This window comes from Euprymna scolopes, chromosome 27 (assembly GCF_053919585.1).
Source record: "Euprymna scolopes isolate OS-2025 chromosome 27, ASM5391958v1, whole genome shotgun sequence".
NCBI lineage: Eukaryota > Metazoa > Mollusca > Cephalopoda > Sepiida > Sepiolidae > Euprymna > Euprymna scolopes.
In genome coordinates, this window is record NC_136508.1 from 86,162,532 (window position 1) to 86,183,641 (window position 21,110).

The window sequence follows — 21,110 nt, forward strand, 5'->3', positions numbered from 1 at the left end:
AAAGGACAATATCATAGTAATAGTTCGAAATGTAAATTTTGTAAAAATGGATTACTTAAGGGGAACGGCCCATCAAGAACTTGTTTACATTAAACTTGAAGACGGCCATGTTGTAGTCAGCTTGAAAGCAGGTACACGGAAGAGAGTTCCATAGGTGTGCAGTTCTAAGAGAGAAGCTTTGTTCATGGAATCTACGTTTATGTTTAGCCACAGATAAAGAGTGGGAGTTAATGTTAACCAAAGCCCACGATTTTAATACAATGGGAAATATAAATGTTCAATTTGTTTTAAATACTTGTCTCGACTAGAAGATGTGTTTGCGTGCGCGCACATATATGTGTGGCGGGTGGGGGAACAGTATTCGTTGATCATTCATCCCATCAACCTTCGGAATCATTCAATTCTATAAACAAAACGAAAGGCATTGTTTCTTTTGAAGCTGTTTAAACATGTTTAATGTTAATTTAATATTTCATTCGCTATGTTTTGTTCTTGATCGGTCGGATCGATCCACACGAACACGAAATCGCATCGAAAATGATATCTTGTCATTTTTCATTATTTTAACACTTAAATACACAATAAATATGTGCGTGCTAGCTGATTCGAAAATTGTATAATGAAGGGTGGCCGAGTTTTGTTTTCTTTCATCAGTTTCCACTGCAAGAATTTACTTTAACGAAAATAATCGATTCAAAATGAAACATTTTCTTACAAATAATTCATCCACGAAGAGTTCAAGTTTAAACAGTTCATGTGGAGGGGGGGGTCTCTCCCGCTTTTTTTCAGCTCATTTCTTACGTCCCTTCTTTACTCGATCGTTAATTTCAGGAAAAGTTTCTTCGCTGAGGTCCAGTCTTTCGTTCCACTTTGTAAAACTGTTACAACAGAAACCTGTTCTTGTGAGTAAATATAAAATAGGATAGTAAGGGATTCGAAATTTCGAAGCTAGATTTGGAATTGAGAATTCCAATCATAAGTTAAAATAAATACAGAATGTTATTGAAAGTAAGAAATGTGGAATCGCAATTGTTTAGCTCACACAAAATAGTTAGATATCTGTTTATTGGGAAAGGAATGTAATGATGAAATTTGTTTCTGTGAAAATTAAAATAAAATCGTCAATTGATATTGTAAACATATTTTGTAAAGAGGTTACTCGAAAAATAGGTTACTAAACTCGTGGGGTCATGTCAGTGTGGGATGTTTTGCAACGTGACGCATGTCAAGGCAACGTGCTCGATGAGCACATGTTTAATCATGTGATGACGTGACGAGTTCTCAATATAGGTAGCGTTTTAGATGCAGTCGGAGAGAAAGAGGAGAGAAGAGCAGAGAGAGAGAGAGAGAGAGAGAGAGAGAGAGAGAGAGAGAGAGAGAGAGAGAGGTCAGAGACAGCTGTTGACACCAAACCTTGGAAGCGAAGGTTAGAAAAGAAAAGCCATGTAAAGAAACTTTGAATTCCTCAAGCGAAATTAGGATCGATCATGAAATAAAGGACGTCATCATGTGTTTTTGTATCTGCGTCGTCGTGTTGTTATTCAACAGAAAAGGTATTGTCCATTTATGTTATAAGAACCTTGATAAAATCATCATCTAAAAAAATATGTGCTAGAAAGTATGTGTGTCAAAGTATAAATGTTATAGAAACACTCTCGTTTACAGAACTGTCAAAAGTATAAATGTCAAACTCTCGATCTATCTATCTATATATCAAATCTCCTCTCATTGTGTATTACATGCCGTTGGCTATTATATATATACAAAACTGTCTCTCTCATTATATATACATGTTTAAGACTCTATCTCACAAACATGAACAACAACAAATATATAAGTCGTCTTACAAGCGAGAACACTAAATAAGAACTCACGTAACATACGCACATATTTGGTACATCAAAAATAACGCACACAACGTAACATATTTGTAATTTGGTGCCGTAAATACCAAGCGACATATAACAAAACATTCATAACAAGAACTCGCTTTGCTACGCAACGAAAACTGACTTTATTTTCTTCATCCATACGCTTAACGTCAGATTAAAATTCCACGGATAGAGTTTCTTCATAATAGTGTTCCGTCCGTAGAACATATTGTCATAGAACTGCTTCCTTGCTTATAGTCATAAATAGAACTGCTTCCTAGATAAATGCTTATAGTCATAAATAGAACTGCTTCCTAGATAAATAATAAAGAATTAATGAAATGGAATGATAAATTGTTGAAAGATAAAAAATCTCATTGGAGGATTGAAAATGATTAATGATTAATGTAAATAAACCATTTTTTAAAAATAATTTATGACTATAAAGTCATAAATTATTTTAACAAAATGGTTTATTTGAAAATGATTAATGTAAATAAACTATTTTGTTAAAATAAAGTCAGAAATTATTTTAACAAAATGGTTTATTTGAAAATGATTAATGTAAATAAACCATTTTGTTAAAATAAAGTCAGAAATTATTTTAACAAAATGGTTTATTTGCATTAGTCATTAATCATTTTCAATCCTCTCATGAGATTCTTTATCTTTCAACAATTTATCATTCCATTTCATTAATTCTTATTCCGCCGGCCTTGATAATTATTGCTCTATTTATTAAGAAAACAGAGATTTAATAGACATCTGCTCTATATAAAATCTTATAGTAAATTCTACTTGAACACTGTAAATCGATTTGTTTGTTGACGGATCGAAACAATTGAAACCAACGCCGTACGTTATAAACAACAATCTTATAAACTTATGAACTCAGAAACAACATTGCACGTGAATAAGCATCGGTGATTTTTGCGAAAAAAGTGTCTTTTAAGATTTATGGTGGATCAGAAATTGATGTGCGAGACAAGCATGAATGCACTTTCTTTGATCTGCGTTCCTTCACTCTTGTGTCCTATTTCACTGTTTTATTGGAGTTGGACATCGACATGCAATTCAAACGAATGCTAAAACGCCAATGACTTGTCACCCTTTTTTCTTGGTTCAGATTTGCTCACTTTTATCGCTTCAGAAGCAATCCGGGTTTCATCGGAATGTGTGAGCTGGAAATATTTTCCAACCAATAAATATTGTTTCAAACTCTAAAACTAACAACCCCGCGTGAAATCCAACAAGCCAATAAAACAATGGTTTGATGAACAGAAATTCAGTTTTTTCTAGAACATACGTCGACTCTCGACATCAACAACGCTCATCTTAGAAGATTGGAAGACGCAACGTTAAAATTCCTTTAAACCTACTGCTTTTTCTTTAGGGAATACCAGAAGGTAAACACTCTTTCTATTTATCTCTTTCTCTCTATCTCTCTCTCTCTCTCTCTCTCTCTCTTTCTCTCTCTCTCTCTCTCTCTCTCTCTCTCTCTCACACACATAAAACACAAATAAATTTTCAAATAAACTTTCTGCCGTTTTTTGTTTACTTCTTATTCAAGAACTTTAAAACTTCTCAACAAACTTTAGTCTTTCAAAGTATATTTTCCATTTCTGTAAAATTGTCGATATAAATATTTTTGTTCGTTAATTCATGTATTCTTGTTTTCACTTCAAATTTTCCGTTGTTGAGTTTGCTCTTACTAACTGGTGACCCATTCATAACATTCATGATTTTATCCATCTTTTTTGTTCTTCCCTTTAACTACATGTGCATTAATGGTTAGCGTTATTCCTTGCACTTTTCACAGACGTACTATCGCCCAAATATTCTACCTATCTTTAGCCAGGGGCGACACTATAGATATGCTTGATGAATTACTGCTCATTCTAAGGACTTTCCTCTTATTTGTCTTATCATTAAAGCACCGTGGTTATTGTGGTAAAAAGTCCCTGTAGCCCACTGTGAACCCTTCGTTAATTCTGTCAAACGTCAAATAACCAATTTAATACCGTTTAGTTGTCAGGCGCATACACAGCGCGCAATTGATGTAATACCGTCTGCTATGACCTTGCTGTTTGTTTTACTGATTGTTGGTCCAGTTGGGGGTGCGTGTCGACGGTCGGTCGGCCGTTGGGCATGCAGGAACTGGTTGGCAAACAAGAGCGGCCATTATCCTGCCTAACTGAATGACCTTGGCGGACATTTATAAGGAAACAATAGACGCCGGATGTGCGACGTTGTAGCATTAAAATGAAATGGAAGAAAGAGAAAACGCGTTTGTCAAATGTGAAAAGCAATGATTGGATTATTTATGTCTTTCATTAAAGGAGGCAGGAAAGGGGGAACAGCGTTTGAGTGGCGGCACGAGAGACAAACAAGTATGGAGTTAAATGTCGGGGCGACACTGAACGCTTTTTTTTGTTAAAGCGACAATTGTCAAACGCATGTCTCTCTGGATGATGGACGACGAGAAAGGAAATGGGAGGTATGGAAATACACCGGGGACACGACTGAAAAAAGAAAAAAAATCCTGGCTTATGTAAAACAAACAAACGTAAGAGAAACGAAAATAGGAGTTTGTAAAAATTTAGCAAAAAACAGTATTTCTTAAAAAGCGTCATCCATTTAATCTGAACGGATAACAGTGGAGATATTGTTTCAAAATAATTCTTGACAGACCAACAGACCGATGGGAGGACAGGAGGGGTATTATAAACAATGGCTGACCTGGCGAGGATACTTTTTCAAACTTCAGCGTGACAAATCAACAGAAATGCTATTTCAAAAAACTTAGACTCACATCAAATCTGTTGCTCATAATCACTGGAAAAACGTAATTATTGCTGCGTGATGATTCCTATCGGGTATTGATTGAAATAATGTTGCCACATCTGTGAAGAAATGGAAGATTATTTATTCACTTCTCTATAATCGCTTTTATATGGGGGAGAGGTCGCTAGTCTTTTTCCACTCTATCGATATTTCTATGCTAGGTGCCCGGTTGAACTCTGATCTCTGGTTTTCTAGATAAAACTTTCACAGCTAGAACCCGTATTTCTACATATGTTGCAAAAAAGCTCTTCTTCCTTCCTGTGTATAATTAAAATCAAACATAACTTCTATGAACAAGGCTTTTTCTCCAAGAACATCGCACATGTGAAACAGGTTACCACGGAATATCTTCCCTACCAACTACAACATGGTCCTTTTCAATTCGAATGCCAACCAATATCCGTAGAGTTATTTTAGGAATAAATTAAACACCATTCTCAATTCTTTTATAATAATTTCATATCATCAAACTTACCCTCTTTATCCTCAAGTAGCTTTTGGCCACTGTAAGTGGTGAATCATTACTATCGAAAACTTGAAATAGACGGATGTTTGGATATATCTAAAATAGCCGTAAATACTGACGTGCATGTAAAACAACATATTCGGGTCTATGGAAGTTGGGTAGGTGTGATAGATACCCGTTTGTATATTGGCAATACCTTGTCAAGAGATGGCTTCCTTGATGCAGGAATACATGTGGATGTAGAAATCCTTCGTTGCTTTTCAAAAGCTTAGGAAACAAGTTCATGCAGATGTATGTATCAGCTCCAAAACTAAGCTCTGTGTGTACAAGTATTGTGTGTTTGACGGCAATTCATGTGTGACGTGAACTCTATATGGTTTTTCGATGGAAATGTTTGAAGCGCATACTCAGTTTCAAGTGTAAAATAAAACACCGGGCACTGAAGTGCTTTCGAGGCTGTGATAATTATTGCTCACATGCGCTGGGCAATGCAAAAGGTTCACATGGAAGAGGATAGAATTCATAAACAACTATTTTACGGTCAACTGCAGGTTGGGAAGCTACTACAACACACACCTAGAAGGTATAAACACTGTATGTAAGAACACCTAAATAGATTAGGTGTGAATTGGAAACATTGGCATTGGAAAAATTTTTTATGGAGAATGCACGTAATGAAGGTTTGTGCAATCTTTGAAACTAATTGCAGCATGAAAAGCTGAAGCGTAGATTGTCATAAGTTTGCTGAATGACATTCATTAAGTATGGCAAAGCTGGAAGTGTGACAAGTGTCACCGCATTTTCTATAACAAAACTATGTAATCAAAGTCTCATGCTACACCAGTGTAACCTTTCCTCCAATCTGTCTTGTGTAATATATGTCAGGATTTGTAGATCAGCATAAAGTCTTCAAAGTCATCCACAAAGCAATGAAAAGGAGAAACAGTAGTGATATTGATATCAATTGGCGGCAAAAGACGGAAATCCTTTGTCAAGATAAGTAATCACTAAGTATACATGTAAAGATTGTCCCAATATGAAAACCACATGATTTTATATTAAGCTTTCATTGTTATGTAATCTATGTTAAACTGTCATTGTTATGTAATCTATGTTAAACTGTCATTGTTATGTAATCTATGTTAAACTGTCATTGTTATGTAATCTATGTTAAACTGTCATTGTTATGTAATCTATGTTAAACTGTCATTGTTATGTAATCGATGTTAAACTTTCATTGTTATGTAATCTATGGCAAACTTTCATTGTTATGTAATTTATGTTAAACTGTCATTGTTATGTAATCTATGTTAAACTGTCATTGTTATGTAATCTATGTTGAACTTTCATTGTTATGTAATTTATGTTAAACTGTCATTGTTATGTAATCTATGTTAAACTTTCATTGTTATGTAATTTATGTTAAACTTTCATTGTTATGTAATCTATGCTAAACTTTCATTGTTATGTAATCGATGTTAAGCTTTCATTGTTATGCAATCTATGTTAAACTTTCATTGTTATGTAATCTATGTTAAACTTTCATTGTTATGTAATCGATGGTAAACTTTCATAGTAATGTAATCTATGTTAAACTGTCATTGTTATGTAATCGATGTTAAGCTTTCATTGTTATGTAACAGATGCAAGTAATGTAAGCATAATTGAAAAGTACAATAAAATAGTTCTTCAAAAATGCTTTCAACAATAAATCATTTTACAGAAGTTTCGAACATATTGTCTTCATCATTAAATCAGTAAAGAATAAGAGCGATGTTTTTTCCCAGTTTCTTTTGTTTTTCAATTGTCTTAGGATTGATTGTGTGTTTGCATAATAATATCGAATGAGGTCAACATCCATATTCACATTCGTACACAGCCAGGATTTTTCCCTCAGTTCCAAAGCCAACAGAGTTTTTGAAATAGCTCTTTCCTTGTTGACTGCGATATGCTGCTGGTCCTGTGCATTTCTAGGAGGTCCACCATCCCATCGGAGATAAATTACTTCACATACTAGCGATCTAAAAAGCAAATCAACAATAAAAAATTATGAATGACTGCACATCACAATTGACCAGTTTTTGATTAAAAACACGATTTGAACTTTCTATATTTCAACTGTCTTCCATAAAAATCAATTTATCATTTTTTTACGAATGAAAAGAAATTATTCCATCGTCATTTGACATGCAGTATTTATGGTCTTACTTGTAATGAATGTGGAAATGTCAGTTATACAAGTCTCATAAATCACCATGAGAAGCGCGTGAGAAATCCGTTGTTATAGTTTTTGTGTCACGAAAAGTATGAGGAAACAGAATGTACTTTAGTTGAACTTCATATCATAGAATTGATCAGTGTCCACCTTAACAACTGTACGTTGGCATCAGTACAAATGAAGAACTGGAAAGATGGTTCAATTTCAACAGACCAGAAACACAATTATTGCTTTTTTATTCAACAAACATTTTATTTTTATATTAAAACTTGGAATTTATTGTTCCATTTGATATGAAAAGATAAACTTGATAAATAAGTTAATTCTAAGACTTTTTAAACGAATTAATTTTGTTGTTAGCAAGGGGTTTCCCGACGCTTCCAGAATTAGATACTTATTGGATGGACCATGTGAAGGTTGCCAACATCCGCCAGTGAAAGTGCTACTATTGGACCTAATTGATTCATACTTGGTACACCGCCTTTTATTTAATAGACACTTGGCACTGTCTACTAAGTTCCAGCCTCTGTTCCATCGCCGCAATGTTTCATACCTGTACTTGTTTTACAAATGCAGTGTATTCCAATGAATTTGCTGTACCTCCTCCCCACTAATCCGCTTATCAGATAAATTACATTTCTTTTTTACCCAAATTTACGAGGTCTTCAGACGCAGAAAGCTTTCTACTCCTAACGTCTTTCATTTAACTACTTGGTTTGAAATTTCTTCGATGCTTCATTTACTGTAAAAACACACCAAAATTAAATGTAATGTGAATAAACACCGCGCTGAACAACTCCCTACTTAAAGTGTTCCCATACATATGACCCCTAATTCATATTAGCCCCTTGTGTTTCAGTGCCTTGTTTGATGTCAATCAAAAAAGTTATCAATGGCGACTGATGAAATGGATAACAATGTGGACTGACGATTTGGTTTGTCCAAGTTCGAATCCAGTCGGTTCCATTGCATTACTTTCACTTATGGATGTTGGCAACCTCCACGTGTTCCTTCTTCTTCAGTTTCATTCCAATGTACGAACATCTTTAAAAAAGTAATTATTTTACACAGATTCGATCAAAATCGATCAAAATCGATCGATTTCTTATTTGATTACATTTGTTTATTCCATTTTATCTTTTAGAATTTATTTACTTTTGATCGTTTTTTTAACCTTTGTTTATTCAGGTTTTCTTTATAAATTAGCCTCAATGTTTTGTAGTTACCGTATGTGTTAGTTTTCCTCCTGCTTGATAAGTTGTCTTGTCTATCGCACAATTTAACGCATAACCAGATTAAAAGAAAGAAATACGTAAAAATCTTTACAAATAATTCTGGTTCATGTTGTCATTTCTCTTTTACATAACAGCAGACAAAAACAAACACGACGACTGTTACGAACGAGTAGGCGTCTGATAAAAAAAAAAGGCAAGTTAGAAAAGCAAATAAGGTTCAATATTTACGAATTCTTTTTGTTGTTGTTGCCGATGGCTACAAATTCTCACGCCATTTTCTAATTTGTTTATGTTGTTCGGGACACAAATTGCCCGAATGAACTTTCTCGTGACGGATCGTCAGCAAACACGTTGAAGAGCTGAAACCTTCGTCCGACCTTTAAAATATTCGTGAATGACACGATTGAGAGTATATCCTTCGCTTGTTGCACGTAGAAATAGGCCCTGAGCGATACCAGATGCTCTGATTAGTTGAGCTGGATCACGTGTCAGAAAAAATAGTTCGATTTAAGTAGCAGTTTGTGTCAGGAAGTGGCGTTGTACGAGATTTTCTTTACGACAAATCTGTTCAGTGACAGTTCACAGGAGTTCATTTTCTAATAAACCCGGATAGGTATATTATACTATATCTATCTATCTATCTATCTATCTATCTATCTATCTATCTATCTATCTATCTATCAATCTATCACTTATATAAAAGGAACCTTGTCTCTGTGTGTGTGTGCGTCTGTGTGTGTGTGTGTGAGAGAGAGAGAGAGAGAAAGAGAGAGAGAGAGAGAGAGAGAGAGAGAGAGAGAGAGAGAGAGAGAGAGAGAGAGACTGCTTATGAACTCGGAAACGGCTGTGCCGATTTTTTTTTAATTTCACACAACGCTACTTGACGTCTGGGAGTATTCTTACGTAGATTTTGTATTGGAATGCATCTGATAAGTATCGAAAATCGATAATCGAAAAAATCTGATTAAAGAAGGAAGTCCGATTTTGATCAAAGTTAACACTTTTATACAATCTAACATCACAAATGCAGTTGAGAAGTTTTATCACCGCACAAACAGAAATATTCAACCAATAAAATCAACTTTAGGCAGGAACTCGTTCAAAATAAATGTTTCCTTTTAGAGCACAATTGAACCATAATACTTGATTTTTACATTTAAACTTTAAATGAAGCCATTATTTACATATAATTTTATAAAAATCAACAGTAGATTCTCTACGGTGCAATATAAACTACAAAGTTATTGTGGACTAAGCCACTGCAGGGAGGCATGTACAGCTTCCTCTTGGTATATTGCGGAGGAGGGGTCTCTAACTAGAGCAGGCAATAAAAATTTGATTAATAAATGGACGATTTTACTGATTTCGATGACTATAAAGTATGGGAGAGTGGAACATTTGTTGATGCTCATTCAATCTTGGACAACGTTGGCCCCTCCCTACTAATCGAAAATAAATTGAATATATTGAAAGTTTGAATTGCATCTGAGTCCTTCGAGGGGAGGAAATCTTTCGTGAAAATTCAGATACTCTGAATTTTGTGAAATTTTAGCAACAGTGTTATGTTTGACCCTTTTATCTATGATCACAGCCTTGTATCTGTGTTATGTTGTGGCGATCAATGGCAAACGTCTGAATGATTACTATCATTGATTTGTTAACAGTTATATAGAAAAAAATAAACATAGAGAATGTTTTGAAAGAAAGGAATGTTTAGCTTTGTTGATTTATGCTAAAAATCTAACAGAGGAATTTTAACTTAGATTCAGAAATGTTTATGAATAAAATATTACAGAGATATTTATGTAATAAAATACATTTATGAATTCAAATTTTAAAACAATAAATAATGAAATTGATCTTGTATCCTTGGTTTTATTTATCCTTTTTTAAAGTTGAAGAAAAAAAAATTATATTCGTCGCACAAATTTATCACGAAAATGTGAAAGCCAGAAAGTAACGTCATTACAAATTTTACCCTATGAGATCAAGGCCGCCTCCCCAAAATCCCATCAGTATGCCTTGTATTTAAACATTCAAGCGTTCGGCCATCTTCCTATCATTACAGACTAATTCGTCTCCTGTGCGTCACGATGAAGTGACTGGAATCTTTGTTAAACAGAGAAGTTATCAACGACCTCAGCAAAATGTGACATGCAATATAATTTCCGTTTTGCCAGATCTACAGCAGATGTGCGAACGGTTATATCATTAGACATTTCTGCAGACGACACTACTATCTATGGCAACACTTCAAACACCGTAAAGGATCAAGATCTTTCTGAATCACTCTTCTCTGATCTTGAGCACGAGGTGCAATGGGGAAAAGGTGGCTTTTTAATTTTTATGCATTTAAAACTAAGCTTCTCTCTTTCTATCATCCACATCTGCCCCCAATTAAACTGAACGGCTCTCGTCTTGTTAACGCTTAAACAAGCTACTTTGACCTTCAATTCCGTTCTGAAATGGAACACATACATCAAATCCGTTGTCAAGGTTACTGAAAAAATAGTTGGATCATTCTACCGCTCCAGTAAATATCTCAATACCGATACAATTTACTATCTATATAAGAACCAAATACATCCAAAAATGGCGTACTGCTGCAATATCTGGGCTGGAGCTGCTCGGAGCAGCTATCGTGCCATGACAGAATTCAAAACTGACCTTGTAATTTGATAGGTGATGCTCTTTTCTTTTCTCTGCAAAACGTTGTTTTTGCTTTATCGTTATTTTCATAGCAAGTGTTCGACTGACCTTTAATCTATGATCTCCACTTGTCAATCTTTCACAAAAAACACTCGTCTAGCCAAAATTATTATAAAAAATTCCTTCTATCGTGGATTCTGTGATAAAAGCTTCTTCTCTAGAACTGCCTGCCTTGGACTCTGTTCCTCTGGTCTGCTTTCCAGCTGACTACAATATTGCCGTCTTCAAGTCCAACGTAAACAAGTTCTTATCGAACCGTCTTCTTAAATAATCTAATAATACCAAATTTCATCCACTATCGATTATTACGCTATCGTCCCAATGATTACCGTATACACATTAACCCTTATCTTCGAGTGGTCACCGGGCCTTGATATGTGGTGATCCCTTGTACAAAATGTAATTCGCCACCACTCCCACGGACTGTTTTCTACAGTCGCAGTGGATTATGAATTACATGTGATCCGCAACTGTGGGATCACAAATGTAACATCGTCTAGTTTTGGATCCCACAAACGTATCCAGGCACTTACTTGATGCCGAAACTATGCATATATAATCAATTTCAGCTTCGAGGTGCACAAAACGCGCAAACTTCGTGTGGCAACATAATTTCCACACTAAAGGGTTTTAAGAAATACTGAAACAATGCTTTCACTCTTCGGAACATCTTCGCAGTTAGTCGTCACCATTCCACTGAAACGATTTGATTTGCTTTGTTGATGTCTGTGAATAATTATATCATTTTCAAAACATGAAAACTGTTAATAATAATAATAATAATAATAATATATATCACATATGATACATATTATCGTCATTAATAAAATGTCAGAAAGAATGTTTTCATAGCAAAATAAATATTTACAGATAAAATTATTTATGTTAAAATGGTTTAATAGATGTTTTTAACACAAACAAAAATGTTAACTTTGTGAAAAAAAAAACAAACATAAAAAATGACGCAAAAGATCATTTGGAAATATCAGTTGGTCAAGGGCTTGGAGTCAGAGTGAGCAAACCCAGTCGGTAGTCAGAGGAAGAAAAAAGGTCGTGGACAGTAAATGGCATCGAGTTGGTGAAAATATCGATAAAAAAGTCAGCTTTTTATAGAAAGTGCAGCTTTTTAGTGGGGGAAACATCCGAAATAAAGATGCTGTAAATACCACATTGGCTTCGGGTTGTACGAATCTTCGTTTGCATCTTTTTCGAGGATCTGTCAAATCAAGAACAACCCAAGGTGGAGCAGGTATATTTTTCCATTTGTCGATGTAAAACCCCTGAGACTGTCATTTTCCCCTTCATGGTATAATTGTAAGATGTCCTGTTTAAACAATCACTAGACAGCCAATAGGCCAATATCAAGAGGATCATGTATATATATATGTATATATATATGTATATATATATATATATATATATATATATATATATATATATATATATATATATATATATATATATACATATATATATACAAGTCAATAAATACACATTATACAGGATGGAATGATAAAATTATCATAAAATTATAAGGCGACATGATTCCATTTCCATTCGATGAAAATCGGTCTTCTTTTTTTTCGTCAGTTAGTTCGTCAATTGTGTACAAATCCCAAGAGCGATAACAGTCTGCTATAATGTCTGAAAGTGACACACTGTTCAACAAGCGAGGTCGGAGAGGCGTCGCTTTACAATTTATGCGCTCTACTAATCCAATTTGTGACAACACGACTATTGCCAGCACCCTCAAAAAGAATCGTTGGATTACCACGAATTACAAAGACGTGGCCAGGGTGATGAAAACAAAGTTTCCGGCCTCGGGTTTGATGTGGTTTCAAGTGAGAGCCACATCAAGCCATCTCATATCTTTGAAGTCGACGAAAGTCAACATCAAAGTGTACCTGGATGTGCTGCAGAATGTGTTGATCCCCTGATGCAGCCAGGTGACCGCTGGCAGACCCTCGATGTGGCAGAAGGACTCGGCGCCGGCCACCAAATTCAAAGCTTCAGAAGAAGTGCTACGACTTTGTACATTTCTTTCACTGACACCTCTCCTCCTCCGACCCGAACCAGTCGGACTACTTCATTTGATTATACGTAGAGAACATCACCAACATGACCTCCTATAAAACCAAAGCCACACTGATCGACGCCATCCGCCAAGTATTCGCCAAGCTCTGTTTGTAGAAAAGTTATGCTCCCAATTCTGGACCCGTATCGAGGCGGTGAGAGAGGGTTAAGGCGGCCACATTCAATAGATGTCAGCTCTACTGCATAATCAAGTTATCTGAATTGATTTTTTAAATAAAAGTTTTAAAATAAAGCTGTAGTGTTTCTTTAGGACGATAAATTTATCGTTCCACTCTGTATATATATATATATATATATATATATATATATATATATATATATATATATATATATATATGTATGTATATATATATGTATATATATATATATATATATATATATATGTGTGTGTGTGTGTGTGTGTGTGTGTGTGTGTGTGTGTGTGTTCTATACGTTTTAACCCCGGTAAAAGTTATAGCCCATTGACTTAAAACGAGCATTGCTAGCTTGAGTTGCCTAAGACATCCATAATAAAACAAACAGGATGAAAACTAAAACACATGCAGCTTAAGTAACGTATTTTCCCAAATGCATGAGTGGAAATGAAAATGAAAAATGATTTAGTGACAAAATTTATTAAATTGCAAGTGTCACATGTCTACATTACTCTCTTCCGTCGTCTTTTTTTATCGATAACGGGCATTAGCAAGGCAGATATTGGATTTAATCCACCCTGTATATATTCTAAATTGGTCACAGTGCCCAAAACAAATATGCAATATTGTTATATTACATATTCGTTTTGGGTACTGTGACCAATTTATTCGTCTGGGTGAAGCTTAGTTAGCAAATATATTGACAATCCGGGTAACTTGCATTCGACACGAATTCGTCAACAACTGCAAAGAAGATCACGAAATACTCAAAAACTGTCGCGTTTATTGAAAATTTATTTTTTCGCTTTCGTATTGCGATTAATATATCTACCTCAACGGCTTTATTTCCCTATTATTATATATTGCTCCTAATGCTATCTTGTTTTTCCACAGAAAGTATTGGTCTGCCCTCTCTTTTTTAAATTGACAACAAGACACCCACTGAAGGAGTATGAAGAGTACAATGACCTTGGATTGCCACCCAAATTCTGGTGATGACCAATGGTTATTGCCAGCGAGAAATAAATTGCAAACGGCTGTTGTGATAACGCAAAATTATTTAAAACGGTTATAATTCACTCTGTATTGAACACTATCGCTTATTAGTGAGAAATTATTTCTAAATATTGACTTCACTGAAGATACAGTATTCCAAAATAAACTAAAAGTAAGAAATCTGTTTAAAAAGGACGAGAAGAGCAAAGAAAACACATGAAAAACTCACTTTAAAGATAACAATCAGATATCGTACACCAGTTTGAAAGGTTCTTTGATTTGACCGGCAGAACTAAGATCATCAATTTTGATTCCAAATCCAAAACTGGACAGAATAATTCTATATATATGTCGCCGGGTTCAAATCTATCGACTGGTGTTAATCGTGACACCCTGCACTGAAGTTTGAATTTTGTTTTTTCTATTTATTTAAAAAGAAAATACAACTTTGTTATATATGGGTCGTGGAATTGCATTCACTAGCAAAAGATCTAGCTAATTTGCATATTCTTTTAAACATTCATGTTAATTCTCAGTTAGTTTTTCTTTTCGGTTTTCTCATGGGATGATGATAACTATTCATGCAGACATTCTATATGATTTATACTTGCGTAATATTTGCTTAAAAAGATTATAGTAAACACAAACCTTTTTCTGTATATATTATGTATGCGTATATATATATTTATTAAAAAAAAATTGCCTACCGAACTCCTCTGTCAGTTTTTGGTCCACAGACATGAAACTTAAGATATTCGAACACGTGCGAAACTTTATATTTGGATTTTAACTTTGCAAAAGTGTGAAAATTTAAAAAAAATTGAATTTGCCAGGTGAAGGTCGAATGTCGGCATTACGAATATGCATGCGTAACGGAATAGCTATTGGTTTATGTTTAAATTTTCAGCCTTGCAGAAAACATGTTTAATAACTCATTCATAAACGTCATAAGAAAAAGTAAATCATAAGCTAAACGTTTTGATTTCGATTCTCGGTAGTGACGCACGGATCATTTTTTTTTTTTTTTTAATATTTTAAGTCAGTGTTATATATTGGGCCCAATATATTATAATAATAAATACGAAATCTCCATTAATCCAAATATCATATTTAAGCATATTTTACGACCGGGCAATTCCGGACAACCTGCTAGTATATATATATTTATTTATCCGCAATATATATATATATATATATATATATATATATATATATATATATATATATATATATATATATATATATATATATATAATTAAATAAGGGCGTAGTCACCAACAATGTGCATTTTTTAACATTATTTTATTATTCCGTGTCTTGGTTTTTCATTGAAAATTATGTTTAGATCATTGTAATATGTTTTTAAACATTGAAATCGTTTTTAACGCGTTTCAGACGTTCTGTGAAGCGCCCTCTTCATAAATTATTTAAAATGCTTAGAAGCGGAATGTCTCTGTGTGTGTGTCTGGTCACGAATAAGCTCCTATATGGTTGACTATTTTTAAAAAAACTGATTACATATCATTATAGAAGATGTATCGAGACACAGGAATGGGTATGTTTGATCTGGCAGAACGGTGATTCATAAAAATTGTGGGCTCTGCGTTCGCGCCTGGCCCACAAAGTATGGAAATAAAAAATGAAAAAAACAAAACAAAAAACAAACGTTTACAAGGGTTTTTGATACATAAGAATACTTTGATAAGTATTTTTCAACTTAAATAGGGATGGTATAATAAAATTTTGGAGTCTGCGTTCACGCCTGTACTCCATGGAATTATCGCACAAACTTTAACAAAGACTTTTCATATCTATTTGCGTAAGTATACTTTGATAATTATGTTTCAGTTTGAAGAAATATGGTATAATAAAATTATGGGGTGTTCGTTCGCCCCTGAGCTTCATAGAATGGAAATATGTCACAAAGTTTAACAAGTTTTTTTTTTACAATAACACCTTAACTTTAATCTTAGTTCATGTTAGCTTTTATTTATTATTTTTAGTTGAATCATATTGTGTCAAATAAATTCACCTCATAAATTCACGTTCTTATTAAAGTGAAAGCCAAAAAAAAAAAAAAAACAAACAAAAAAAAAACTAAAGTCGGAACTTTAGACAATTCTCGACACAAATTTTGAATAACTCTGTTTTTTTCCTTCTCCACTTGCACGTGACACGCTTTCGAAAATAGATAAATAGATAAATAATAAAAAATAAGAACATTACTTGTTCTCGTGTCAAAAGAAGGAAAATCCTGCTCACGTGATTATGTGTCTTTTTAAAAACAATTACATAACCTTTTTATTTTTATTTAAATATCTGTTTAAGCTTTTTTGTCAGTGTACTAGAAGGAATTCAGCTGATTACAACCCTTTCTGTGTGTTCTTTACATTACAATAGTACAACCCGACGGCGCAATATTACACCGTTCAATACTGTAAAATTGAAACGAAGCTGTTCTGCTTGAAAAGACCGTCATTTCCTTCTTATTCATATTCATATCGATTCTTTGCTTAAAAAACTAAAGTAATTACGTGCTTACCTTTTTAATATCCCATTTTTCTATTTCAGATTATTTTACTAAAGTAAGTAAAGCTTCATTATTTTTCAAAACTGTTTTTGTTTCTTTGTTTTTCGATATTTCGTCGATATTATTTAGTAAGAGTGTTTAGCAGAAAAGCCAACAAACGACTACCCAAAAAATAAATATACAAGAAATAAATGTTACCATAGTCAATAAAATTTCAGTTCATGTTTTTTTGTTTAGTTTTGAAATAGTTATTAATGCTCTTTACTTGAAATAATTTCAGCGAACCGAAATTAAAACGAAATTTGAGGCGATAACTACTTAAAAGAATTTTTATATAAACTACACATGCCATAATCGAATATTCCTCAAGCACAAAATAACGGAAACCATTAAAATATGTTTATAAATATTCCTTACGTTGACGGAACTCTCTTTAATTGTTAACACAGAATGCTCAGGTGCCCCCCTTCAAATTGAAAACGGGGCTCTCCATTTCAAAGTCGCTGCCATTTTGATTTTTTTAAAACCGGTTCGTGAAAATGACTACTTAAAAATACAAACCAATGAACTTTTCTACCATAAAAGTAACGTTTCTTTACTATGGTAACATTTATTTCTTGTATATTTATATTATTATATATACAACATTTTCTCTTTGTAAGGAAACATCATTTTGTTGGTCACTCTTGGCTACGAATGGAAACAAAGTTGATATAAAAAATATATTTTCGCGAAAATTATATTTACTTTCATCATATTTTGCTTAGGGTAAAATTGTTGAGTATCAAAACCTATCTCTTTACAACCCCCTCCTTTTCATAACCAATAATACTTTCATCGATTACAGTCCCTTTTCTGTAGGCTGTTTTTGAACCCAGTCAACGATGGGTAGTTCTGCTAGTATATATATATATATATATATATATGTATATATATATATATATATATATATATATATATATATATATATATATGATTGATAATTTCAGATATCTTGTTAAAATGATCCAAAAAAAAAAAACAATACATAATCGACAGTGCTTAATACGTGTATATGCATATGTTTGTACGTACATATTCAAATTATGAAGCCTGTCTTACACGTGTTTCGTTTAATAATGCAAGTCTACTGAAGTACTATATATATGTTTCTAAAAAGGTTGAAAGTTTTTTCCTTGGAATACAACGATAAATCATGCAAGTATATTTATAAATATATACACATATATCAACAATTAAAAATGTGTCCTATTTGAAAACTTTAAATTTTAATTGTTATTTATTAACAATTTATTAATTTATATTCAATTTTTTGATTATTTTTTTAAATATTTACTGTCATAAATATTTCTGAAATGATATTGATTTTTTAGCACTTGTCTTGATTCGACCAGTTTTCGAGATTGAGCTGTTGCTTGTCATTGTTACATCACGTATACATAAATGCAGAATCTTGTTTAAATAAGTCTGCAAATTTTAGTGCGTACGTGTACCGGTCTGGGTAGGATTGTCGATTTTTCGATAGGCCTCTGGATATTATGTTTCTAAATTTGGGTGGTCTGCGGCTAAATCTACTACAACTTCGATCTTTGAACATTAGCGGTAGATCATAGTTATTGCTTAGGCATAAATAAATTATCTGCAGAAATCATTATTTCCATGGAAGATGCTCGGCTGAGCTTTAAATTTTGGTTCTTTCTTTGTAAAACTTTCGCAGCAAGACCTGATATGTTAACCACATTGAACAATTTTTTTAGACTCGCTTCATATAGCTAGCGTCAGATGGAATTCCCATGGACACCGCTTCTTTTCAAGTATTTCCCAACCGTGGAACACACTATTGCGATACTGTTTCACTAATGATTGATCATCTTCAAATCCAATGTCAACAAATTCTTGTCTTTAACCGACCTTTAAATAATAATCAGTTCATACTGCTAATCAATATTAGTATTTCCGTAATATCCCTCATCCATCGTCAATAATTTATGTCTTATCCTTATCCTCGAGTGGTTCTTAGCCTTGACACATCGTACAAAAATGCCAGCAGAAGAAAAAAAAATCAAACTCTAAACTTAAGATTCAGTTAAAAAAAAAAGACATTACCCCAATATGACTTTCAGTCCCGACTCTGACTCAGATGCAGAAAATCATCTGAAAAGGAAATCTGAGTCTCTAATCCGAGTTAAATAAAAAAAATGACCGACACAACTGACTTTTTACCTCCGCTGGAAACTTTCATACAGTTAATATTTTGCTGAACTTTGTTCTTTATTGAATTAAGCGTTCGGGAACGCAGAAAGAAGACGATGATGAGTTTGTTGCGTAAATCCTTGGCATAAAGAAAGACTTAACCGCGTTGTAAACAAGCTTTTCTGTTTTGACTTCAGATTGTCCGCAGCGGGTAATAAAGTGATCTTTTCATCTGAAATTGAGGCTCGAACGATATTTCTAAACATAATCACGAACAGTGGAACGTTCATAAACGTAAACTAAATTAGCTGTCTGCCGTGTTACACCTGCCACAGACAGGTCTTGCTCGGAACGAATTTACAATGACACAAATCAGGAAAGTTATCAGAAAAAAAACCCTGACCAAATCACACTTTAACGGCTGCCAGCATCGCGTTTAAAATTCACGTCTGCTCTTCGTATGAACGGCCAAAATGGCGTTCGGCCAACACAATAGAACAGAAGTCACACGAGAAGGTCGAATGTAATTGAACGGAAAGACAATGAGAAAGAAAATGAATGAATGAATGAATGAATGAAAGAATGATGATGATGATGATGATAATGATGATGATAATGATGATGATGATGATGAATAAATCCAATTTAATTTATATTAATAAAATCTTATTTAATCTATATTAATAAAACTAAGAAATAATATAGGAACTGAGGGACGAACATATACTACACTGCTCTCCGGGAGGATATTATAATGACGAACAAACATATACGAACAACCTAATGCAGTAAGAAATACTTGAGAGGATGATGTGATAACAACAGAACAGATACTACACTACACTTATCTGATCATTGAACACTAGTACATTAGTTTGAAATGGGATAGAATGTGTGTCTGTGTATATGTGTGTTTTTCTCGCATCTATGATATTTATAAATCATTATATTTTATTATTAGCAAATAATTCGATAGATTTTGTATCGGAATGCCTCCGATAAATATCGAAAATCGATAATCGAAAAAATCTCATTAAAGAAGGAATAACCCGATTTTTACCTTATACAGCCTAATATAACAAGTGCATTTGAGAAGTTTTATCATTGCACAGGCAATAGGGCCTGGCATATAAATACAACAGTAGGTTCTTTGATAAGACGTTCGAAATAAATATTTTTGATTAATAATTTTATAAAATAAATAGTAGGTTCTTTACAGCGCAATGTAGTCTACAATGTATTGTGAACTAAGTCACTGTGAGGAGGCATGTGACGCTTTCTCTCGGTGCACAGCAGTGAGTCCCCGACTAGAATAGGCAATTAATCGATTTGATCGAAAAAATGGTCGATTTTATCAATTTGGATCACAAGAAAAGTATTGGAAATGTGAAACATTGGTTCATCCGCACTAAATCCCGGGCAACGTGTGGTCTCCCTCTCTCTCTCTGTGTCTGTCTGTCTGTCTATCTGTCTGCCTCTCTCTCTCTCTCTCTCTCTCTCTCTCTATATATATATATATATATATATATATATATATATATATACATTGTCCAAGTTTTGCCTGTTAGCAACGCTTTTTTCCGATTACAACCCGATTAAAAAGATATCCACACGTCGAATATCTTATATACCAAATTTAAAGTCTGCAGATAAAAATTCGTTGAATATGTAGCATAAGAGTTATCCTCACACACATACATGCATTCTCATTTTTATAGACAAGAACATGGTTGAATTAACATCGATGAAACAATTATTTTATGACTAAATAAAAATGTTGAGAATTAAAAACCTTATATTTCACCCGATGACAAGAGCAT

General features: G+C 33.7%; 1 protein-coding gene across 3 annotated transcripts in view; it reads right to left on the bottom strand.

Moving 5' to 3' along the window:
* LOC145248963 (uncharacterized) overlaps window positions 1–21,110 on the bottom strand; it is a 437,400-nt gene that overhangs the window by 379,632 nt on the left and 36,658 nt on the right. Inside the window, exon 2 of one of the 3 annotated variants that reach the window (XR_013863438.1) lies at window positions 7,036–7,202. The exons of the other annotated variants lie outside the window; for them this stretch is intronic. The gene's annotated coding sequence lies outside the window, so the exon portion shown is untranslated. Of the gene's footprint in view, window positions 1–7,035; window positions 7,203–21,110 lie in introns of those variants that run through there. 3 annotated transcript variants of the gene reach the window in all.